The sequence below is a fragment of the Dipodomys spectabilis genome, unplaced genomic scaffold (genome assembly GCF_019054845.1).
Source record: "Dipodomys spectabilis isolate Male_0828 unplaced genomic scaffold, ASM1905484v1 ptg000118l, whole genome shotgun sequence".
NCBI lineage: Eukaryota > Metazoa > Chordata > Mammalia > Rodentia > Heteromyidae > Dipodomys > Dipodomys spectabilis.
In genome coordinates, this window is record NW_024870795.1 from 7,554,663 (window position 1) to 7,580,541 (window position 25,879).

At 38.7% G+C, this 25,879-nt stretch overlaps 1 protein-coding gene across 9 annotated transcripts in view; it reads left to right on the forward strand.

The window, feature by feature from the left end:
* The window catches only part of Epb41 (erythrocyte membrane protein band 4.1), a 176,073-nt gene that overhangs the window by 46,703 nt on the left and 103,491 nt on the right, over nucleotides 1-25,879 (forward strand). The gene's annotated exons all lie outside the window — the stretch shown is intronic.

Here is a 25,879-nt window from a genome sequence, read left to right on the forward strand (position 1 = left end):
TTACATTTATTTTAAACAATTCTAAGCCTGACATAGTGGTGGTTGAATGGAATCCCAGCACTTGGGATACTGAGGCAGGAGGCTGGTGAGTTTGAGCCCAGCCTAGACTATTTAGTGAAAACTTGTCTCAAAAAAAAAAGAGGGCTGGGAAGGTGGTTCAGTGGTAGAGCACTTGCCTTGCATGCATGAGGCCCTGGGTTCGATTCCTCAGCACCACATAAGCAAAAAGAAAAAAGCCGGAAGTGGCGCTGTGGCTCAAGTGGTAGAGCGCTAGCCTTGGGCTGAAGAGCTGAGGGACAGCGCCCAAGCCCAGAGTTCAGGCCCCACAACTGACTCCTCCCCCCCCCCCCAAAAAAAATCAGAAGCAGGCAAATCAATGGAGTCCAGGAATTTGAGGCCCAATTGGACAATATATTGAAGCTTTATTTCACAAATAAAATTAATCTTTCTTTATGAATGTATATACATTATATACAATATAGTATTGCTTGTTTTTGAGCTTTCTAACCAAAATATATTTAAAATTCTTTTGCTATTTGCTTTTTTTGTTGTTGTTGATCATGGGGCTTGAACTCTGGGCCTTGATGCTGTCCCTCAGCTCTTCAGCTCAAGGCTAGTTCTCTACTACTTGAGCCACAGCACCACTTCCAGCTTTTTCTGTTTCTGTGTTACTAAGGAATTGAACCCAGGGCCTCATGTATGCAAGGCAAACATTCTACCACTGAGCTACCTACCCAGCCTCATTTGCTTTTTTTTTAACTATAATTGTTTCTAAGAAATGAATTTATGCTACTATATATAGTTGACCCACTTTTTTACTATGATATAATATTCCATTGTGTGACTATTCATAATTTATTGATTTTTTTCTGGTGGTAGACATTGCAATGATACAATTCATATATATATATATATATATATATATATATGTGTGTGTGTGTGTGTGTGTGTGTGTGTGTGTTGTTGTATATGTGTGTGCTGTCCCCTTTTGTGTGTGTGTGTGTACATTTATATACATGTTTTATCATATGTGAGTGCATGATGTCCTCTTTATAGGCATGTGTGTTGGACCTCAGTTTCTCTAAGGTGATACTTAGAATAGTTAAATTGTAGTGTATCTGTTCAGCCATTCAAAATAATATCAAGTATGGTACTAAACAGTATTTAATAATTACAGCAACCTATAACATCAAAATAAGTAAACTGTGGCTTAGAGATTTTATATTTCCAAGACGTTACAGAGGTAGCAAGTGGCTGAACCTGTTTAGACTCCCTCTTTGTCTAATTTTAGAACAAGACTATTAGTGAGTTCTTTTGTCTTTGTAAGTATCCATAATTAAGTTTTAGATATAACTAGAATGTGTCAGAGATGTATTCTAGGGAGCAAAATCTACTTGTATGTTCATAAATGAAAAGCTTTCTTGGTACCATGAAGTTAGGGTCCCAGTCTTCTGAATTTATGCTATGTGAACCTTAACATATGGTTTCTATTGTGAAGGTCACAAGATGGTGCTCACACCCAGCCAGCCATCTGTAATATAGGCAAGAAGGCAGTAGGGGGAAGGGCAGAAAGCCAAAGGGCAATGGCTTCCATTTGTAGCCTACTAACTGCCTGTCAGCAAGGAAAGACTTTTAGTTGGGAACATTCTGCCTTTAATTATAAGGGAATATTGTTGAGGAAAAAAATATCTTTGATAGGTATGTAGCAATTTCTGCACAATTATTTCAAGGCCAGGTGAAGAAATATATAACCTTCAATTTGCTAAAGGTATCATAGTTGTTGCTTTTCAACTGTTGAAAATATGTTTCTAAAAATCTATTTCTATTTGTAATAATCAGATTAAGTCTAGTAGCTCCTACCTGTAATCCTAGCTACTTAGAAAGCTGATCTGAGAATCATGATTATATACATGGTTTTATACATGGTTATATACCACCCTGGACGGAAATGTCTGTGAGACTCTTATCTCCAATATACTATTCAGAAAAAGCTGGAAGTGGCACTGTGGCTCAAGTGGTACAGTACTAGCCTTGAGCAAAAAAAACTCAGGGACAGCACCTAGGCCCTGAGTTCAAGCCCCCCAGGATCAGCAAACACACAGACACACAGACATACAGACACATACACACAAATCAGGTTACACTTGTTATTAGGATGAAACATACAACATTTTAATTTATTTCTGAATTATTCCAATGCATGAGTGCTTAGAAATAGATACAGGAATTAAGAACCCAAGATGAAATGGTTTTATGTATATTAGAGGAATTAAATAAGAAACTGAAAGGAGTCTGGCGATAGAGCAGAAACAAATCAGGAAAGACTTGATATGTGAGGTTAGCTACTAGTAGAATTTGACCTAGTCAGATGGAATTTGTCCAGGAAAAAAGACACTATGAATATTTATTGAAACCAGAAGGTCTGGAGAGCACTATTTGAGAAGCTAGAATCTAGTGTGAAGATTAATGTTACCTACTTCTTGAAGTCCACCGATGAATATGACCTTGCCTCCTTTCTCAGAAGGAGAGCTGAACACAATATGTCTAGTTCATACTGAAGATATAGGAAAGGGTAGGGCTAGAAGAAAAATTAAAACCTGAATCATGTTACATCAAATTGTATGGTAAAATAATTTTTAGAAGGGAAGATAACTTTTTTCAGTTATCAAAGTAATTCCTGCTCAATACTATAAATCTAGAAAATATAGAAATGGGAAAAGGAAATATTCCTCCACAAGGAGATAACCACTGCAATTGTGGTATATTTCTTCATTAGTGTGATTAAAGGGAGGGGTACTAAGGACTGAACACAGGGATTTCTTGCCTGCTAAGCACTCCTATCCCTATGAAGTATAGTTTTAAACAATGATGGTGTTAGGCTATTAATTATATCTGTTATAAACATTTGGAAGAAATAATGTTTTCAGACAGGGCTGTTAATCTGTAAGGTTTTTATCTTTCCCTCCCACCCCCATTTCTTCTTGTTTTGGAATTTCTTAAGTAAATTGAGATGAAGATAAAATTTTATTTTGACTTTTCCTGGAAATATTATGAGGGAGATTTCGTTCAAGACCTCAGCTGTGGTTTCTCCATCATCTCATTTAGGAATAAGTTGATAGAATGGCTCAAGGGCAGACTGAGCATATGTGTATACTCCATAACCATTTAGTGGCACCTGGAGCAGCTGAGGTCATCAACATAATTATCTGCATGCGCCTAGTCACTAGGGTGGTAAAATACTGATCATATATTTGTTTTTGTAGCATATGAAAGGTTAGGAAAGATGAGCAGCTCACAAGAATGTGCTTTAACCATCTCTTAAATTTCAATTAAATTTCTTGAACTGCAATGAATACATTATAGTAGACGTGTGTTTTTAAGTTACACAGGAGAACAATATTATTGTCTCAGCTTTGCCAGCCACTTAACTCATGGAGTTAGAAATCTGTAAAAATTTGGGAATAATTTTAAGCATACACAAAGAATAGTTGACTGTATGCTATAACAAATTCCATATATTCACGACTCAGATCTGTCAGCTATCGTCAGGGCCAATATTGCTTTATTTCTCTATCTACCTGTTTTCTTCTCCTGTGTTATTTTTGAAGTGAATCCCAGATATCACATCAATTTAGTTACACATAATTTGCTATATCTCTGAAGATAATTACTCTTTAAAAATAACCATATCATTAGTACATCTAACAAATTTAGCAATGATTATTTAATACCAAATATCTCCTGTTCAAGTTTCCAGTTGTCTAAAATATGAAATTTTGTAACTTATTTCAGTTAAAATTCTATTAAAATTCAAATGAGTAAGGTCTATTTACAGGGGATTGAAATGTCTTTTAAGCCCCTTTTAAGCTGTCAGTATCAGTATCACCCTGCTCTAAATCTTTTTCAATGAGAAGAACATGCCTTAAGTTTATTTGTATTAGTTAAGTTTCGTTTTCATCTTATAGAGTTTTTAAAGCATGAGTGTCCACTTGGTCTAAAGTCACTTGGAGGTTTTGTGGAAACAGATTGCTGGGCATCATGCCCAGAGCTTCTGATTTAGAAAGGTACAGTTTGAAATGTGCTTTTCTAACAATTTCTCAGGTGATGTTGATGCTCCTCATTAAGGGACTTTGTGAACCATGAAGCTATGTTTAAAGGTTGAAACTTTAAAAATAAATTCTTGAAGATCCAGGCCTTGGCATCTTTATTTTTAACATGTTTCACAATGATTCTGATGTGTACCCAAGGTTGTACCACTGCTACTGTTTATAGTTTTATTCCTTCATAATTTCCAAGAAATTCTCATTCATTTTCCATTTTAAAATGTTACAGCTTTTGATATTTTTATAAATGAAACAGATGATCAGGAAGGATTCATTGTTTATACTGTGCTATTTGTCATTGTTATAGGAAGCAAGGTAAAAGAAAAGTGGCACCTATCCTGGACAAATAATATCAATGGTCTTGTTTGCTGCAAAATGTAATTGCTATTTTAAGATTATTAATTTTTCCCAAAGGGAAATTAAAAATAGTTCAGTCTTTGGTCTGAGTTGCTGTTTCCTCAAAGCAGGAAACCCCTTTGTTTAGTGTTATATGCTGAACTTCCTTTGATCAATGAGTATGAGCCAATGATGAATAATGACATTTCAGTCACATTTAGAGAAGATTACATGTTAACCATGTCAATTTGTGTAAGAAATTTTAAGTTCTCAGCCAGGTGGGGTGGTATGTGCTTGTTATTCCAACACTTGGGAGGCTATGTAGACCAAGTACGTAGAAAGTTTTGGGTAAACTGAGACAACATAGAAAACCTTGTCTCAAAAGGAAAAAAAAAAGTAAAAGAAAAGAGAAAGAAGGAAAAGGTATTTTAAGTTCGAGTAACAGTTTAGGAATGGCTCTAAATTCATGAAAGGTATTCGTATTTCTGCTTTATACTTTGTGTATCTCCTAATGTTACAGTTTAAAAAAATCTACTGGGCTGACAGAGTGCCTGCCTAGCAAGCATGATGAGGCTTTGAGTTCAAACCCCAGTACTGCCAAAAATAGCAACAACAAAACATCTTCTATTAAGCCAGGAGTTGTGGTGTGGCTCATGCCTATAGTTCTAGCTGCTCATGATGAAGAAAGAGATCAAAAGGATCATAATTCTAGGTCAGCCTGACCAAGAAGTAGGAAGATTCCATCTTTTTTTTTTTTGGGTCCAGTCGTGGGGCCTGAACTCTGGGCCTGGGTGCTGTCCCTCAGCATTTCAGCTCAAGGCTAGCACTCTACCACTTGAGCCACAGCGCCACTTCTGGCTTTTTTCTTTTTGCTTATGTGGTGCTGAGGAATCGAACCCAGGGCCTCATGCATGCAAGGCAAGCACTCTACCACTGAGCTACCTTCCCAGCCCCGGAAGATTCCACCTTAACCAATAACTGGATTTGGTAGCAAGTATCCATCATCCCAGCTTTGTGGAAAGCATAAATAGGATTATGGTTCAGGCTGGTCTGGGTGAAAATGAGAGATATTCTTAAAATCAAAAGCAAAAAGTCCTGGATCAAGTGGGCAGAATGACTGCCTAGCAAGGGCAAAGTCATAAGTTCAAACCCCAATAGCACCAAAATAACTTAATTGAAAAACACAGAGAAGGGTGACTCAACATCTCCATGTGTAAGGCCCTGTTCCATTTAGTTCAAAAGCACAACTATTAGGTAACTCTTGTCACTGAGAACAAAAAGGTGAATTAGATATAGTTACAACTGAAGGAGCCCAGTTTCAGGAAGTGATTTTCAACCTTAATTGGCAACCATAAATTATGTAGACTGCTTTGTTAGGTGAAACGTTTTGGTGGATCTTCATAAAACAGTAGTTTTAATTTCAGTAATTATTGGTTAATAAAATACATGATAAACTATTATATATCAGTAAATCTTTTAAATCTATTTTGATTTTATTAATCATAATAGCACCTACATATATTATGAATAGTACTAGCACAGATTAAACTTTAATCCAAAAATGGAAAGTCTGAAAGGCTTCAAAAATCTGAAATGTTTGCGTGCCAGCATGATAGGATAGGTGGAAAGTCCAAATCCGACTGCTTGTAACATGTCACGGTCAAAAATCCAGGTGCACTAAATATACCTTATAAAATTACTTTCAGGCTTTGTATATAAAATATGGAGGAAACAAATTTCATGATTAGACTTAGGTCCCATTCTCAAGATGTCATTATGTATAAGCAAATATTCCAAAGTGTGAAAGGAATATTTGACCCATATGTACTATAGTTGTTATTTGGTATACAGGCAGAATTAATGCCTTTTTAAACTCCTTGTTAAAAATTCCAAAGTCTAAGGGTCCATATTCTTTACTTAAAATAGGTGGGTCATTATTGTTACTAATTGTTACTTATTGTTACTGTTGTTACTGGCTAATATAAGCACATAGGCTAGTTACAGTGGGTATTTGTACAAGACCAAAGGAGTTTTCATTCATATTGCTGTAGTGGGAAAAGGGTAAGTCTTGTCTTCCTATTTGAATTGTACTTGTAAATTAGATGTTTAAGGAAGTAAAGTTTTGCTTTTTTCCCCCCTTCTACTTGACTGTTCTACACTGATGCGTGCAGTAGGAACTTGACAAGTTCATGATAAGCTCTGGAGAAGACCGAGTGAGAAATGATGCTGGATGGAAGTCAGACGAGACTGTGCAGGCAGTGTAGGATAGTATCAAGTCTGCATACACACACATTTTCATTTCTCTTCAGTGCTCGGATTGGATTGAACCTAAGTACTCTACCTCTGTGCAGTAACTCCATTCCTGGTGTCTGTAATTCTCTTCAGAAATACTATTATTTTGACTGAAAACAATGACTTTATAAATAAGTCATAGTTACAACAATCATAATTTGAGAAAAAATTTCTTGGCATATATAGTTTATTTCCTAAGATTTGCTGTAGGACTGTATTCATAATTTTACTCAATCTCAAATGAGTTGTTTCCTTTCTTCCAATTAAATGTATATGCAGGAAGAGAAAGGGACGAATCAGTCTTCAGTCAGTGTTGTGAGCCATTTGCAGCTGCCATGTGAAGTGCTGCCATTTAGCTATTAAAATCCTTGATGGCTTGCGTGTGTAAAATATTCCTAATTTGTTAGGAATACACATGGCTGTGTATATACACATGTCATTGTGCAGTAGGCAGTTCTTTATTAGAAAAGTATAGGTCGCTGTGGGGTACTAATTACAGCTTTGGCTAGCAAACTGCAGAAAGGCAAATAACAAAGGCAAGGGAAAATATAAAGAGGAGAAAAGGAGAGATCTGGGGTTTGCTGTTTTACACCTCCAGCATAAATGAGACATGCTGTGAGTAAACACAGCTGTATGGAAAAATTAGTTTTGAAGCATTGAAAGTAAATAACTGCCAGCTCATTCAGCTAATCTACACTAAATGTCTCCAAGGACAAGAACATTTTCTTGCAACTAGAGAATTGTCACAGATTGACTTAATGATCTGTTGGAAAATTGCTTGACTAATTTTTGTTGTATTGTGTTATTTCTACTATGGAGCACAAAACTACAAATAAAACTTTAGAAATTATATTATCAGGGAATTATGTGTACAGTTTAGTTTTGTAAGATCATTCATAGTAGAAGTAATCTAAAATATTTATTGAGTACCTACTATGCAATTCTGATTAGGTACAATGGGAGGTATAGACATTTAAATAAAGATGTCTTGTCTTCAAGGAGCTTGTAATATGCATTATATAATATAATAGATTTTAATGAGATGCTATATAATGTAGCATAAAGAAGCTATTTATATTCCAAAGGAAGAAAGAGAAATTACTCGGGACTAGACTATAGGGGAGGTTTCCTCACCAAGCTACAGTTTGAGCTTGGCTTTGAAGTAGCCATAAGAATTCTTTTGGACGGCAGCCGAAATAGCTCAGTTCGGAGAGTGTTAGACTGAAGAATTCTTTTGGTAAGATGTGAAGAAGATACTGCTTAAGGAAGACTAAACCAGATTGGCGATGTCATTCAAGTGGTAGAATGATTGCCTACCAAGCATAAGGTCTTGAATTCAAACCCTGATTTCACCACAAAAAATAAAAGAAGAAACAGAAAGATTAACCTATATGTAGCATGAAGAACAGGCAGGTATGTGGTTGACTATGAGTAAGTCAGCCCTGCACAAGGGCTTTTGCATTAAAGCTTGAGTTGGTGTGAGCAGTACATCTTGTAGGTAAACCTAACATCTGTCAGATCTGCTGAGAATTATGCTTTTTAAAAATGGTGTGTCAAGCCAGGCGCTGGTGGCTCATGCCTGTAATCCTACCTATTCAGGAGGCTGAGATCTGAGGATCATGGTTCAAAGCCAGCCCAGGCAGGAAATTCCGTGAGACTCTTTTTTTTTTAATGTTTTTTTTTTTTTTTTGGGGGGGGTCCAGTCATGGGACCTGAACTCTGGGCCTGGGCACTGTCCCTCAGCTCTTCAGCTCAAGGCTTGAGCCACAGTGCCACTTCTGGCTTTTTTCTTTTTGCTTATGTGGTGCTGAGGAATCGAACCCAGGGCCTCATGCATGCAAGACAAGAGCTCTACCACTGAGCCACCTTCCCAGCCCTCCGTGAGACTCTTATCTCCAATAAACTACTAGAAAACTGGAAGTGGCACTGTGGCTCAAGCTCACCTTGAGCTGAAGAGCGCAGGGACAGCACCAAGGCCCGGAGTTCAAGCCCCATGACTGACCAAAAACAAATATGGTGTATCATCTTCTAGCAATACACTAAATTGTCTAATTTGTAATTTTTAATATATTCAAAATCGTGCACTTATTATCACTAACTCCAGTAAATTTTCATCACCCCAGCAATATATGCTGAAGCAATTAGCAGTCATCCCCTCTTCTCATTTTCCTAACTCCTTGGAAGCATTGAACTACTTTCTGTTCTATGGATTTGCCTGTTCTGAACATTTCAAATAAATGGATTCATATAGTATGTGGCCTCATGCATCTGGCTTATTTTACTTAGCATAATGTTTTCAAGGGTCATGCATGTAGTATCTATCAGTATATATATGCATACATATACATATTACTGAAATTATTGAGCTGTATTAGAATGCCACATTTGTTTACCCATTTATCAGTTGATGGGTACTTGAGTTGCTCCTCCTTTTTGGCCATTATGAATCATACTGCCATGAATATCCATGTACAAGTTTTTAAGTAAACATTTTTTCAGTTCTTTTGAATATATATGGAGGAGTAAAATTGCTGGGTAATCAGTTATTCTGTGTTTAACGTGTGTGTGTGTGTGTGTGTGTGTGTGTGTGTGTGTGTGTGTGTGTGTGTACACTAGTCCTACAGCTTGAACTCAGGACCTGGGTGCTGTCTCTGAGCTTTTGTGCTCAAAACTAGTGCCCTACCACTGAGCCACAGCTTGATTTCTGGCTTTTTGGTAGTTAACAGGAGGTAAGAGTCTTTTGGACTTTTCCTGGTTGGGCTGGCTTCAAACTGTGATTCTCCAGCCAGCCAGGGCAGAAAAGTCCCTGTGATACTCATCCCTAATTAACTACTCAAAAACCGCAATTGGATCTGTGGCTTAAAGTAAGAGAGCACTAGCCTGGAGCAAAAAGAGCTCAGGAACAGTGTGAGCCCTGAGTTCCAGCGCTATGACACACAAAAACAAACAAAAATCCTCAGATCTCAGCCTACTGAGTAGCTAGGATCATAGGCTTGAGCCATAGGAGCCTGGTTGTGTTTAACTTTTTGAGGAACTGCCACTCCCTGTTTTCTATAATGGCTATACCTTTACCTTACCACTATTGGTATATAAGGAGGGTTCCAGTCTCTCCCCAACCTCATCAAAACTTTTCTGGTTCTTTATTTATGTTACAGGCATCCATCACAGTTTTGAGTTGCATTTCTCTAAGGACTAAAGATGTTAAAGTATTTTTCCTCTCATTGCTGGCAACTGAACTCAGGACCTTGTGCATGCTAGGCAAGAGCTGTGCCACTGAGCTGCTAGCCCTAAAATCTTTTTGTGTATTATTGGCCATTGTACATCTTCCTTAGAGACTGTTTATTCATATCTATTGCTCATGTTTAAATTGAGTTGTCTTTTTATTGTGAGTTGTAAGAATTCTTGCTCATGAATTTTTTTAAATTATATTTTTTATTAAGTAGTTGTGCAAAGGGATTACCAACCAACATGTCAGTTTCAAGTACAATGCATCATGATAGATATCACTCCTTTCCTATTTTTCCCCCACCTCTCCCAACCCAACCCCTCTCTTCAGTTTTTCTAGTTTCCTTTCATAGGGTATGCGTTGAATGACTGTGTTCTTCCACTTGTTCTATAGACTAGACCCTTATTAGATATGATGTGATATATTTCCTCCCATTTTGTAAGGTAATCCTTCCTTCCTCCCTTCCTTCTTCCCAACCCCTTTTCCTCCACCCTCCCCACCCTCCTTCTTTCCTTTCCCTTATTTTTTGTGTGCCTATTCCTTGGCTTGAACTCTCATTGAACTTACATGCACTCTCATTGGATTGCTTGTTCAGAACTGGTGCTCTACCATTTGAACCATACCACTAGTCTGGCATTATGCTTACCACCAGTCTGCTTTGAGTAAAAAAGCTTAGAGAGGGCTGGGAAGATGGCTCAGTGGTAGAGTGCTTGCCTTGCATGCCTTGAGGCCCTGGGTTCGATTCCTTAGCACCACATAGCAAAAAGAAAAAAAGCCGGAGGTGGCGCTGTGGCTCAAGTGGTAGAGCGCTAGCCTTGAGCTGAAGAGCTGAGGGACAGTGCCCAGGCCCAGAGTTCAGGCCCCACTACCGGACCCCCCCCCCCAAAAAAAAAGCTTAGAGACAGCACCCAGGCCCTCAGTTCAAGCCCCACAACTCTCTCTCTCTCTTTCTCTCTCTCTCTCTCTCACACACACACAAACTATTGTGGCGGTTAAATTTTGACTGTCAACTTGACTGGATTGAAAAATTAGAGATGGAGTCTCACAACTTTTCTGCATGGGCTGGCTTAAGCTATTAGTTTCTAGCAATCCTTTTTATCTTCCTGAAGATAATCTTAAAAACACAAAAATGTTGAGGAAGTCTAACTTGTCTGTTTTCCCTGGTTACTGTTCTTTAGCTAACATAGCCAAGAAACTGTTGCCTAATCTAAAATCATGATGATTTGCATCTATGTTTTCTTCTGAGGGCTTTATAGTTTTAGCTTCTATACATAGGGTTTGATATGTTTTGAGTTAATTTTTGTGTATGGTTTGAAATAGGAGTCCAAAGTTGTTCTTTTGTACATAGATAAGGTGATATAAAATGTATTCATTGTTTTAAAATTTTAGAATTCCAAGATGCTGCCAGAAATATAGTTAAGGAAATGACTATACATTTTTGCATGCCATTAAGTTCTCATCAGCTTTTGTCTCCATTAAAAATGCCAAGATGTTTTAAAATCCAGGTTTTCATATAACATAAATAATCAAAGACAGATGGTTAGACTCTATTTTGTATTCTCATTAAAAGAGGAGAATGACATGGTGCTGATACATCATAAATCATATTGACTAGTCTCTAGAGAGTTGCTACTGCACTTTCCCAGGAATCTATTATTGTTAAACTCCAAATGCTATTATATACTCTGTGTTTGTAACTAAAATTTATAACAGCTTATGATATATATATATATATATATATATATATATATATATTTCCTTTTATCTGGTCTTAAGCCTTTTCATATTATTTTGACATCTGAGTAATCTGTTCATGTTATTCTACAAATAGATGAATATAGATATACTAAGTTCTAAGACAGTATCATTTTAAGAGAAAGTATACATTTCCCAATGTTATATAACTTATTAAAGATAGAGAATAAATAAAAATTCTGCTTTAATGAAGCAGAATAAATTTATTAGCTAAAATCATACACTTGTTATTTGTAAATATAATTTCCTGTTAGAATGATAGCTGATACTTACGTGTGTATGTGTGTGTATAATATTGTAATCTTGTATGACTAGCTCAGTAAAAATGTAAAAGAATCACTTCAAGTTGGAATAATGGAAAAAGAATTCAGAGTTAAAGAGGCTTGGGTTTTGGCTCTGTCAATCACTAGCAACAACTCAACCTAATTGTACCTTAGTGCCTCTTGAGGACAATAGTTGAGGGGTTCTAAATCTGTTGCCAGATTTTATTTTATTTTATTTTTTACCAATTCTAAAGAGAGGATCTGTAGAATTAATCAGATTTTAGATGGTTTGTAACAAAAAGATCTATTCTTTGGAAGACTTCTCACAGACACATCCAGAGTATACATTACTAATATTCTAGGCATTTTTCAATCCAGTCAAGTTGACAATCAAAATTTAACCATCACAATATTGTATATGTGTGTGTGTGTGTGAGAGTTGTGGGGCTTGAACTCAGGGCCTGAGTGCTGTCTCTGAGCTTTTTTTGCTCAAAGCTAGCTCTCTACCACTTTGAGCGAGATAAGAGTCTCATGGGGACTTTTCTGCCTGGGCTGGCTTTGAACCAAGATTCTCAGATCTCAGCCTTCTTGGTAGCTGCGATTACAAGTGTGAGCCACTAGCTCCTGGCAACACAATACTTGTTTGTTTTTTTAAAAATGGATTTCTTTTTTCTATCTCACTACCTTTGGTTCAATTTCTAATTAAATTTCATCAACCTTATTAACTCAGGGACTGAGCTTGCTAAGGAAATACTGTACCACTTTAGGCATGTGTATAAAGCACCTTTTCTGAATTTCTGGGATTTTTGTTGTTGTTGTTGGTTTTCTGAGTGGTTTACCGGAGATAAGAGTCTCTCAGACTTTCCTGCCAAGGCTGGCTTTGAACTGCAGTCCTCAGATCTCAGCCTTCTGAGTGGCTAGGATTACAGGTGTGAGCCACTGATGCCCAGCCAGATTTGAACTCTTGATCTGATGCTTTTGCTTATGGATTGAGCCATACCTCTAACCTCTAGTTTCTTTTTTAGTTTCCTCCCATCTTCTTCACCTTAGGAAAAAAAGTCTGAATTCAAATTTGTTATGGTACTGCCATACTTAAATTTTTTTTGGCTTCCTATTTTTCAGAAGATAAGGGATAAATTCTTTTATTTATTTATTTTTTTGGGTCCAGTCATAGGGCCTGAACTTTGGGCCTGGGCGCTGTTCCTCAGCTCTTCAGCTCAAGGCTAGCGCTCTACCACTTGAGCCACAGTGCCACTTCCAGCTTTTTTGCTTATGTAGTGCTGAGGAATCGAACCCAGGGCCTAGTGCATGCCAGGTAAGCGCTCTACCACTGAGCCACCTTCCCAGCCCCGATTCTTGAGCATTGCAAAAGAAGGCTTTCCATAATCTACTTGTACCTAGTCTTAAGTCTTGTCCAATACTATTTATCATTCTATATTTTCTTATTGTAGCTGTAGAGAAATTGCTTTGTTTCCCATTTAAACATTCATGTTCTTCCTGGTGCTTATCCAAGTCATCATGCTCTTCGCTGCTTTCTTCACCTAACTTACTCCTACTCATTCTTGAATACAACTTGGCTCAGTTTGTCTTTCACAGATTTTTCCTAATGTCTAGTTCAAATGCTCTGATTACTTTCTACATATAATACTATGCAACTGTTTGCTTTTGCCTGTCTTTTTTCATTTTTTTCTTTTATCTTTTTATTTTTATTCTTGCCAGTTCTGGGGCTTCAACTCAGGGTCTGTCTCTGAGCTTCTTCTTCTTCTTTTTTTTTTTGGGGGGGGTCCGGTCGTGGGGCCTGAACTCTGGGCCTGGGCGCTGTCCCTCAGCTCTTCAGCTCAAGGCAAGCGCTCTACCACTGAGCCACCTTCCCAGCCCCATCTCTGAACTTCTTTAGCTCAAGGCTAGCACTCTACCAATTGAGCCACAGTGCCACTTACGGCTTTTTCTGTTTATGTGGTACGGAGGAATTGAACTCAGGGCTTCATGCATGCCAGGCAAGCATTCTACCATTAAGCTACATTCCCAGCCCATTTTTTCTTTCTTTTTAATAGACTGTATTCTTTGAGGATCAAGTTACATCTTCTTTTTTTTTTTTTGTTTTGGTAACTCTGGTTCTCATTATGATGCATTTATGATACATAGAATATTAGGTCTTGTTCTGTAGGTTTTTATTAAATTAGTTAATGCATGGGTTTATTTGAGGTAGTGAGCAGTTAGTGAGTTTTAAAATACTGCTTGTAATTCTGGTAAGACTTTAATTTTCTTTTTCCTCAAAGGAGAACAAAGAAAAATATTAGTTGTTTACTTATGAGGGAAAAAAAAGGGTTTTGTTGATATTGGAATTTTTATTGGTCTCCAGTGAAAATATTTTTTGTCTTAAAATTTTTGCAGAGGGGCTGGGAAGTTGGCTCAGTGGTAAAGTGCTTGCCTTGCATGCCTGAGGCCCTGGGTTCGATTCCTCAGCACCACATAAGCAAAAAGAAAAAAAAAGCCGGAAGTGGCGCTGTGGCTCAAGTGGTAGAGCGCTAGCCTTGAGCTGAAGAGCGGAGGGACAGCGCCCAGGCCCAGAGTTCAGGCCCCACGACCGGACCCAAAAAAAATAAAATAAAAAAAAATTTTTGCAGAAAACTTGAGTAACCTAGGGAAACATTTCATAATTGCTTTTTTGAAAGACTTTTTAGCTTACATTGTTTACACAGAGGCAGGCAGGCTTTACTGTTATATTTCCAGATATGCTTATAATCTATTCTATTCAGACCTCTATTACTGTCTCATCCCCTCCTTTCCCAGCACAGTTTTAGCAGATATATATTTATTTTATTTTCATGGTTGCAATCTCTTTTGACTGTACCCATCCTCTTTGAAAATTTTAATATTCTCCATCCTCCTAAAGACAGTTTAAAAATTTATTTACTTTATTCTTCTTTTAGAGGTGATATACAGAGGGATTACAATTATGAGTCAGGTAATGAGTACATTTCCTTTCATACAGTGTCTTCTGTTCCCGCACTCTCTCCCAGTCCCTCTTTTCCATCTCCACCCATGAGTTGTATAGTTCACTGTCATCTGTGCCCAGTGAGTTCCACTGCTGCACTTTTTCACCCTTTTCCCCTCGAGTTCTGTGTCTTCCCTCCACCCTGCCAAAGATGTACACTTGAATCACCATATATAAAAAAGAAGACAGAGGGGCTGGGAAGGTGTCATGCATTAGGCCCTGGGTTCGATTCCTCAGCACCACATAAGCAAAAAGAAAAAAGCTGGAAGTGGCGCTGTGGCTCAAGTGGTAGAGCGCTAGCCTTGAGCTGAAGAGCTGAGGGACAGCGCCCAGGCCCAGAGTTCAGGCCCCATGACTGGACCCCACTCCCCTCCCCCCAAAAAAGACAGAATCATCCAAAAATTAAAATTAAAAAGAAAGATCTCTTGTTTCCATATCTTGGAGTTTATTTCAATATATAAATTATTTTATATAAATCGGAAGAGGCACATAGCTATTACACCTCTAAGACATTTTGTAAAAACTTATTTTCTGCTAGGATTTAATTTAGGGTCATAGTACTTGAGAGAATAAGGTCTAGAGACTGTATAAGAGAGAAAGAAGGTAAAATAGATGCAGAATGAGGTAACAGGGTTTCTGGGTATCTAGTTTGGCTCACTATGCTCTTGCAAGCATTGAAACACAACCTCAGTTTCTTAGAACACATATAAATGAAGAGTGACCCAGCGGTGAGGTGGGAATAAGTAGCCTGCCTTTCTCTTGACTCAGATGCCAGGGAGCTGGCCCAGAACAGTACCCTTAGGGAATTCAGAGTCATTGCCATTTGAGGTAATACACATCACTCCCACCTTCTTTCACTGCTACCTTTGTTGGAGACTGCCTAGACTACAGAAGGCAATATCTGTAACAAACAAGCATTTACAATGGTTGAACATAGACAATAATTTCCTTTTGCTGCTACACCATAATCTAGCAAATTATTATGTAATTAAATTACAAAAGCATTCGGCAATGAATGCACATTTAAAAATAATGAATATTGGGCTGGGAAGGTGGCTCAGTGGTAGAGCGTTTGCCTTGCATGCCTGAGGCCCTGGGTTCGATTCCTCAGCACCACATAAGCAAAAAGAAAAAGCCGGAAGTGGTGCTTTGTCTCAATTGGTAGAGCACTAGCCTCGAGCTGAAGAGCTGAGGGACAGCGGCCAGGCCCAGAGTTCAGGCCCCAGGACCGGACCCCCCCCCCCAAAAAAAAAAAATAATGAATATTGAAAGTTTCAAAAAAACATTAGAAGATGAATACAAAGTTTCTGACATTATTGGCCATCATCCATTTATTCTAAAAGGAGTAAACATGTCCAGATTTGGAATATCTAAGAACCACAGTGTGTAACTAGCTATATTATATTCTTGTGTATGTTTGGATTCTGTCATTTTCTTTCTTCTTTATCAGTTTTCAGTTCAGAATCAATTTATAAAGATACATTGTATTTTTTTTCTCCCTAGTATTGGATATGCTGCTTTGTTCATGGCCTCTTAAGATGCAGTGCTGAGAACGATGCTTCATAGCTTGGTGGTAGAATACTTTTATAGCTTGTACATGGTACTGGGTTTGATTCCAAATGCGACAAAACAACAAACCTAAGCCTAGTGCAGTAGTAACAACAGAATGAAGCAATGTTCTGTGTTTAACTGTAAAGAATGCAAGCTGGGCACTGGTGGCTCACACCTGTAATCCTAGCTACTCAGTAGGCTGAGATATGAGGATCATGGTTCAAAGCTAGTCCAGGCAGGAAAGTCCCTGAGACTTTTCTCTCCAATTAACCACCAGAAAACTGTAAGTGGCTCTGTGGCTCAAGTGGCACAGTGCTCGCTTGAGCTGAAGAGCTGAGGAACAGTGCCCAGGCCCAGAATTCAGGCCCCATGACTGGGGAAAAAAAAAATACAGTGGTTTAGTTATTTTCCACAATGTAGATACCACACTCCTGTTAGAATGTTCATCCCTGTGGAAAGCATATCGTAGTTTTGGCACACATGAAATCTTTTATGAATAATGTCACCAAGTTAGTCCTTCCCCTTATGTAATTGTGTAATTAAAAAAATTATTACAAAACACTTAAGAAACAGGAAATTATAAACATTATGAACATTACCAAGCTTATAACATAAGGCATGAGTTGAACCAGTAATTCCCTTCCCAGTGTTGTTTCCTATTCTATCTTTCAAGGAAACTACTCTGTAAAATTTGTGATTATACATTCCTCCATACTTTTACTACATCTTTATCTTTTAAGTAATATATGTGAACTTGTTAGCCATCTAATATATGTAATATGCAATATATGTTTTCCAATTGTTTATAAATAGTATTGCATGAGATACATTCATGTGTGTATGTGTGTGTGTGCTGGTGCTGGTACTTGAACTCAGAGCCTTTGTACTGTCTCTGAGCTTTTGTGCTCCAGGCTAGCATTCTACCATTCAAGTCATAGCTGTACTTCTGGCTTTTTGATGGTTAATTGGAGATAAGAATCTGAAGAGCTGGGCGATGGTGGCTTACGCCTGTAATCCTAGCTACTCTGGAGGCTGAGATTTGAGGATCATGGTTCAAAGACCAAGGGAAGTCCATTAACTCTTTTGTTTCATTTCTTCTTCAGTGGTATCTGGTAACTATGAGGTAGTGTGTCCTTCTGGAAAGGTCCAGAAAAAAATAGCTAGAATATATCCAGGCATTTCCTAAGCATAAGCTTGAGTTCTACAGAGAAGTAAAAGACAGCTTCTCTCTCTCTCTCTCTCTCTCTCTCTCTCTCTCTCTCTCTCTCTCTCTCTCTCTCTCTCTCTTTTCCTCTCTCCCACTCTCCCTCCCTCCCCCCCCCTCTCTGTTGGTTGTGGGGCCTGAACTCTGGGCCTGGGCAGCACTGTCGCTCAGCGTTTCAGCTCAAGGCTAGCACTCTACCACTTGAGCCACAGCGCCACTTCTGGCTTTTTTTTTTTTTTTTTTTACTTATGTGGTGCTGAGGAATCAAACCTGGGGCCTCAGGCATGCAAGGCAAGCACTCTACCACTGAGCCACCTTCCCAGTCCAGTTTTTATCTTCTTAAAAAGAGATGAGTACCACATATATAGTATATATGTGCACATCGGAGGGAAACTAGGAGGAGGACACAGAAACAGAGAGAAACAGGAAAATACAACAGCAGGACCCATCAATCAGTTGCACTGGTCATTGATCAAAACAAACTAAGCAACTCAATGGCAGAGATGGGAGGGAGGAATGAGCGAGGAAAGAGGGAACAGCTGACACTAAGCAAAAGGAAAGAAATGTACATATCACCCGATGTGGAAGAAATAACTCTTATCAAAGCTCATAGACCATGATAAAAACAATTTGCTTGGGGCTGGGAAGGTGGCTCAGTGGTAGAGCGCTTGCCTAGCATGCTTGAGGCCCTGGGTTCGATTCCTCAGCACCACATAAGCAAAAATAAAAAAGCCGGAAGTGGTGCTGTGGCTCAAGTGGTAGAGTGCTAGCCTTGAGCTGAAGAGCTAAGGGACAGCGCCCAGGCCCAGAGTTCAGGCCCCACAACTGGACCCAAAAACAAACAAACAAACAAACAAAAAAACAATTTGCTCCATGAAGTTTAGAATGTGTTTGTGACTTTAACTAAGTATCACTATCTCACAATACTGTGAAACTTGTCAAATTTATGTAATCACTTAATCACAATAAAAATTGCTATAAAAAACAAAAAAAAAGAGATGAGTAAGAGTTTGTTTTATTTAAAAATACCCTTGAATGAGTTGATTCAACCATATTAGTCACCATAGAAATGACTTAAATTAAAACCGAGTTGTTGAAAACAGCATGTTCATGCTGGGCGACATTCTCAATTCACTCAATATGGCAAATAAGTCTTCATAAGGAGTGGCTAAAACTCCAAATCATTTTAAATGGACAGGAAAATTTAGTCTTTACTCTGAAAACTACATTGTTAGTTATTATCTTATTATCCTCTTTATCCCCCCCCTCCCCCCGCACTGGTACTGGGGCTTGAACTCTGGGTCTGGGTGCTCAAAGGTAGCACTCTACCATTTGAGCCACAGTGCCACGTCTGTTTTTTTTTCTGTGATTAATTGGTGAGAAGAGTCTCATGGACCTTCCTACTCAGACTGGCTGTCTTCGAACCAAAATCCTCAGATATCAGCTTCTTGAGTAGCTAGGGTTAGGCCTGACATTTTTTTCTTCTAGAAGCATTATTTAGTGCACTTAAATTGAGCTGCAAGGGAAAGACACTTTGCTGTGGTTTGGGGGAATTGCTTTTATTTTTGGGGAAGAAGTTATTTTCTAAAAACTTGAGTACAGCCAGGTGCCGGTGGCTTACGCCTGTAATCTTAGCTACTCAGGAGGCTGAGATCTGAGGATTGTGGTTCAAAGCCAGCCTGGGCAGGAAAGTCTGTGAGACTCTTATCTCCAATAAATCACTAGAAAACCAGAAGTGGCTCTGTGGCTCAAGCAGTAGAGTGCTCGCCTTGAGCTGAAGAGCAGAGATACAATGCCCAAGCCCAGAGTTCAAGCCCCATGACTGACCAAAAAGAACAACAACAACAAAACAACAAACTTGAGTACTTGAACATTTTTTCTTTATCTGAAAGAATGTTCTAAGAACATTTTTTTTTTCCTATCTGTTGTCTGACTAGAGAAGTAAAAGGGCCAGGTGCTGGTGGCTCACACCTGTAATCTTAGCTACTCAGGAGGCTGAGATCTGAGGATTGTGGTTCAAAGCCAGCCTGGGCAAGAAAGTCCAAGAGACTCTTATCTCCAGTAAACTACTAGAAAACCAGAAGTGGCATTGTGGCTCAAGTGGTAGAGTGCTAGCCTGAGCTGAAGAGCTGAGGGACAGTGCCCAGGCTCAGAGTTCAAGCTCCATGACTGACCAAAAAAGAGAGAGAAAGAGAGAGAGAGAAGAAAAAGAAAGAAGTAAAGGGGCCTTTTAGTCTTTACTTTTGTTCTTCATTCTTATTCTTCTAATCCAAAGAGTAAATCTGATCTTGTAATTTAGACTTAAAAAAAACCAATTTGTGTTACTGTGTTAGTATTCTAAGGTCCAATCTGTTTTCTTTCTTTCTGTGTGGAAAATGTTCTCCTTGGACTGGATGTTAGAGTTCAGTTAATGTAAGGTCCTACTTAGTGAAAAAAACTTTCTCTGGCATCTATTAGAGATGGGCATTCAGCTTCTGAGTGAATATTTTTGGTGAATACAGTCAAACCTCCTTAATAGTTTCTCATCTGTGGAATCAACCAACTATACACTGAAAACACTAGGAAACATTTTATCTGTGCTGAGCAAGTACATTTTTTTCTATTCCTTGAACAGTACAGCATAGCAACTATGGACATGTCACTTATATTCCATTAGGTATTATAAGTGAACTAGAGATAATTTGAAGTATTACAGAAGGATGTATGCACATTTTATGCTAATACTTTTTGTGTGTGTCAGTTCAAGCCAGTCCTAGGGCTTGAACTTAGGGTTTGGGTGCTGTTCCTGAGCTTTTTTGCTCAATGCCAGCTCTCTGCCACTTGAGATACAGCTCCACTGTTGGCTTTTTTGGTACTTTATTGGAGATGAGTCACAGGCTTTCCCACTCAGGCTGGCTTTGAACTGTGATCTTCAGATCTCACCCTGCTGAGTACCTAGGATTACAGGTGTGAGCAACCAGTGCTTGGCTATTTGCTTTTTTTCTTTTTTCTTTTTGGTAGAAGGGGCTTAAGCATCTATGGATTTTGGTGTGTGTGTGTATGTGTGTAGTCCTGTGTGTGTGTGTAGTCCTCCCATATTCTACCTCCCAAGGCTACCAGGAGATGATTTATAAAAAAAAGCACAGATCCCAAATAGCCAAACTTAAATCTTTGGATATCTCTAATCAGGAGAAATGTCTTTTTTATTTAAATGAAAAGAACTGTCTTTGTAATGTTGATGGACTAATGATTTGTATTCACATAGAATTTAGGAGCTCTTGAAATTTATGAGAACAGAGAGCAGCAATCATATCCTTTCTTTATATTCTTTTTTTTTTTTTTTCCCCTGCAAGTCTAGCTAGTGCTCTTCCACTTTGAGCCATAGTTTCATTTCCGGTTTTCAGATGGTTAATTGGAGATTAAGTCTCACAGAGTTTCTTGCACAGGCTGGCCTCGAACCATTATTCTCAGATCTCAACCTCTGGTAGCAAGCATGAGCCACAACCAGTGCCTGGCTTGAATTCTTTGTTTTTTGTTTTTTCCCTAGGCTAAGTATATCTGGACCTGGTGACCTAGTTTCAAATTGTATCATTCTCTTTTGTTAAGTTCTGTTATCTTCTAAGTAAACTAACCAGAACTGAATGTAATACTTAAGATGTAACACAAATGTTGTAAACTGAGATTGTTATTTCAGGATAGTCCAGGAGGTCAGGGACTGTCTTTTTCACTTAGTGTACTCTTCAAGTTACCATGTAACTAGAACATTGTAACATTCTCAACAATATGTGCTCAAGAGTCAAATGAATGCTATTCTTATTAGAATGCTTCTCATTAAGGAAGAATAGGAATAAGCTAAAGAGACTGAAGAAAACTGTAATTTTTAAGCATTGGGTGCACAGCAGCTTTTCAAGTTTCTCTGCCCAATATTGGTTTCAGCTTCCCTAGACTTTCCCATTGTGAGTATTCAACAGTGACCAGAATTTACCCAACTACTTTCTCTGCCTCCACTCTCACTCTGCATTTAAAATTGTTCATTGGCTTTCCACTGCTTTCAGGATAAGTCGAAACTGTTAAGCACAACATTGAGGTCCTTCCTAAACTATTATCACCCTGTTTCTCCATTCTGTTTTCACATAACTACAAATATGTACAAAGATGTGCAAGTTGGAACAAATGGGAATGAAAGTGACCTTGGCTAGGTTGAACAGACAGCCTGTACTTTCTCAACAATAGTGAAGCACCTCTGGAGTAGAAGCATCTGTGTCAAGTTTAGGGCTACTAATTAGCCTGAGAGTTTTCAGTAGAATCATCACCTTCTAGTATAGTAATGGTTTCACTATAAAGCATGGCCTAAGCTCTATGAACTGAGACAAATTTGTTTTAACCAGCACTGTTAATTTATTTGGGAAATGAGAATGTCTACTTAATAAAATGATTGTAAGATGACATAGTAAAATAAAACATTTAGAATATCTGGTAGTCACTACATAAGTAATAGCAGTTGTGATTATTTCAATTGGTGTCTAATTTTAAATAACTCAGTTCTCACATTCTTCCTACTGTCCTATTGTAATGCTATTCCAAACAATTTGTGATTTTCTTTACATTTTTATCATCAATTAATTGTACAAAGATGTTTATTTTGACGTGTCCATATATGCATATAATTATCTTGATCAGACTTAGTCCCTTTATCACTCATCTCCTTCCCCCACTTTGGAATTTTTCCTATTTCTTTTTTTTTTTTTTTTTTTTTGGGTCCGGTCGTGGGGCCTGAACTCTGGGCCTGGGCGCTGTCCCTCAGCTCTTCAGCTCAAGGCTAGCGCTCTACCACTTGAGCCACAGCACCACTTCCGGCTTTTTTCTTTTTGCTTATGTGGTGCTGGGGAATTGAACCCAGGGTCTCAGGCATGCAAGGCAAGCGCTCTACCACTGAGCCACCTTCCCAGCCCCAATTTTTCCTATTTCTTGAGGCACTCAGACGTGTGTGTGTGTGTGTGTGTGTGTGTGTGTGTGTGTGTGTGAGTGTGTGATGTAGCTGGGATTACAGGCATGTGTCACCATGCCTGGCTATAACATTCATATTCATTTCAGTTCCCCTGCCTGGAATTCCTTTTGTTCATTACACTTCAATGTTTCTATTGATAGCTGTACTCATCCTTCAATATCTGAAAAGCCACCTTTTCAACCTAGCTTTTCTTGATTGCTGTAGTTGAAGCTCTTACTTTCAGTTCTGTGTCACATAGTTGATTTTACTCATAATGCTGAATTCATCATGAGATATTGCCCTATGCTTTAATTATTTGTGTATATTTCTTACCACCTTAATAACGACATTCTTTTGTGGCCCTCAGAGAGCTGAGTTAAAAACTTATTAAAACCAGTAAATATTAATAGATGCTCAGTGACATAATTTTAAGAGCCTTATCAACAATTAAATAATTAAACTTTATAATGTTGACGGTGAGGGAAATCTTCACAATGCTGTCAAATTGTACTGTTTTTATGAAGTTTACCACCCACAAAGCATTAGTGGAGCTAATATTAGAACAAGATTTTTTTAAAGAAAGAGGGAAGATCTCATTTTGGCCTTCCCAACCTGCTCAGTGTAGGGTTTTCATTTGCCTGAAAATAACAGATGCCCACTATTAAAACAAGTGCATCTTTGATACCAGATGGGGTATAATTCCTAGGGTTTGGAGGATTAGGATTGAGATGGAATGGGAACTCATCCTTTGTTTTCAGTGCTGTGCCAATTTTTTTTTTTAAATCAAAGACCTCTTTGTGACATCAAGTAAATAGACACCTTCTTTTAGATGTTTGTATCCAGGATGCAAATAGTATCATTTACACAAGAAGAGCCTGTTTGTAGAGCATTTGTCCTATTTTTGCTGCTTGACTTCTTTGTATCTTCTGGTTACTCATCCTGTCATTTGTAATGTTAAGTCTTTGATTACATGTATAACTAATTTACCAGGGTAAGTTTGAACTTTTATAATTTAAAAATTTTCCTTTATTTCTGAGATAGGTTCTTATTGTGTACCCCAGGCTGGCATTGAACTTGTAATCCTGCCTTTGCTTCCCAAGTACTGGGAGGTGTGTCCCACTGTGCAAGCCTGTTATTTGAGTTTTTAGTAAATGGTTCATAGGATTTTTTTTTCCTTTTAGGCTATCCACTTTGCCTGCTTCCTTCTGCCCCCTTCCCCAGACACAATTCCATCCCTGCTGGCCTTTTACTGATTTTTTTTTTTTTTTGGCGGGCGGTTGTGGGGCTTGAACTCAGGTCCTGGGCATTGTCTCTGAGCTTTTTTTGTGCAAGGCTAGCACTCTACCACTTTGAGCCATGTTGCTACTTCTGGTTTTCTAGTGGTTATTTGGAAATTAGAGTCTCACGGATTTTCCTGCCTTGGCTGGCTTTGAACCTCGATCATCAGATCTCAGTCTCCTTAGTAGCTAGAATTACAGATGTGAACCACCTTTATTGATTATTATTTTTTTTTTTTTGTCGTCATGGGGCTTGACCTCTGGGCTTGGGCGCTGTCCTTGCGCTCTTCAGCTCAAGGAGAGCGCTCTACCGCTTGAGCCACAGCACCACTTCCGATTTTCTAGTGGTTTATTGGAGATAAGAGTCTCACGGACTTTTCCTGCCTGGGCTGGTTTTGAACTGCAATCCTCAGATCTCAGCCTCCTGAGTAGCTAGGATTACAGACACGAGCCACTGGCTATTGGTTATTTTTGAGATAGAGTTTTGCTTTCTGCTTAGGTGTGTGCTTGGACATAGATTCACTAATTATAAGCTTCCTGTAGTTGCTGTATGTGTGTGCCACCTCTTCCAGCTTCTCTCCATGGAGACCAGTCTTGTGGACATTTTCTGCCCAGGCTGGCCTAGATCCTCTCAGTATTAGCCTCTCACATAGTTTAGGATGATAGACAAGTACCACTCTGTCTTGCTGTGGGTAAAGAAGAAGTCTCAGGAACTTTTCTGCTGTAGCTAGCTTTGAACCATATTTCACATTCTGGGCCTCCATTAGCTAGGACTACAGACATGAGCCTGGCACTTTCTATATGTTGGCTATTCTTTAGTAAATAAAGTGTGACAATATTCTTTGGTCTCTTATTTTAAGGCTTGACTAATAATACTGGGATTTTTGACATCAAAATGTTGTAACTCACCAGGCATCTGTGGCTCATGCCTGTAATCCTAGCTACTCAGGAGGCTGAGATCTGAGGATTGTGGCTGTGGCTCAAGTGGTAGAGCATTCACCTTGATAGGGTAAAATTAGATTTTGCCAGAGAACCACACAGACATCCAGGTACAGAGAACAAAGGAAGGTTTATTGCCGGGAAAGGGGCCAGCAAGACCCTTTCTCACAGGGAGAAGTGAGAAGTGCTGGCTATTGTCTGAGGTGACCTATATAACCTAGGAAGTTTAGGAGGGGCTAGATGGGGCTAGGAGGCAGAGACCCTGGTGTGGACCTGTGGGCCAGGGGCTTCATCATGGTGGACTAGGATTTATGGGTGCTATCCAAATGGTAGGTAAGGGGTCCTGAAACTGCCCAGATCTGAAAGTCACTCAAAAGGGCTCTTGTTGCCTTATATGGTGGTAGCTGCCCCAGAGAAGTGCCATCCCAAGGTAAAGGGGGGTTGGAGGTCGATTATTTACTGCCTTTACTACATGGACCTAGTGTTGCCTAGGAAGGGATCATGCTAAGCTGTGGAGAAGGGAAGGAGGGTACTAAGTTATGGGAAGAGAGCTCATTTCACTAACACACCTTAAGCTGAAGATCTGAGGGACAGTGCCCAGACCCAGAGTTCAAGCTCCACAACCGGGGAAAAAACAAAAAGAAAAAGAAATAAAAGATTAATGAAGACTTGGGGAACTTAAAAGTGGAGATATAACTCAGTGGTAGTGCACTTGCCTAACAGCAAAAGGCCCTTGGTTCAATCCCAGCATAGCATTAAAAAAAAAAAAAGACGGGGAACATTTTAATTTAACCATTTCTTGTAGTGTGGACAGTTTTGCAGCAAATATTTCCTACAAATTCTGAAGCTTATATTGAAACTCTCAAAGGACAATATGCAAAAAATAAGATGCTATTTTGGGGAAGAAAAGACTTAATTTCAAATATACAGTTCTGAGCACTGGGTTCAATTATGGTATATTTCATTAAA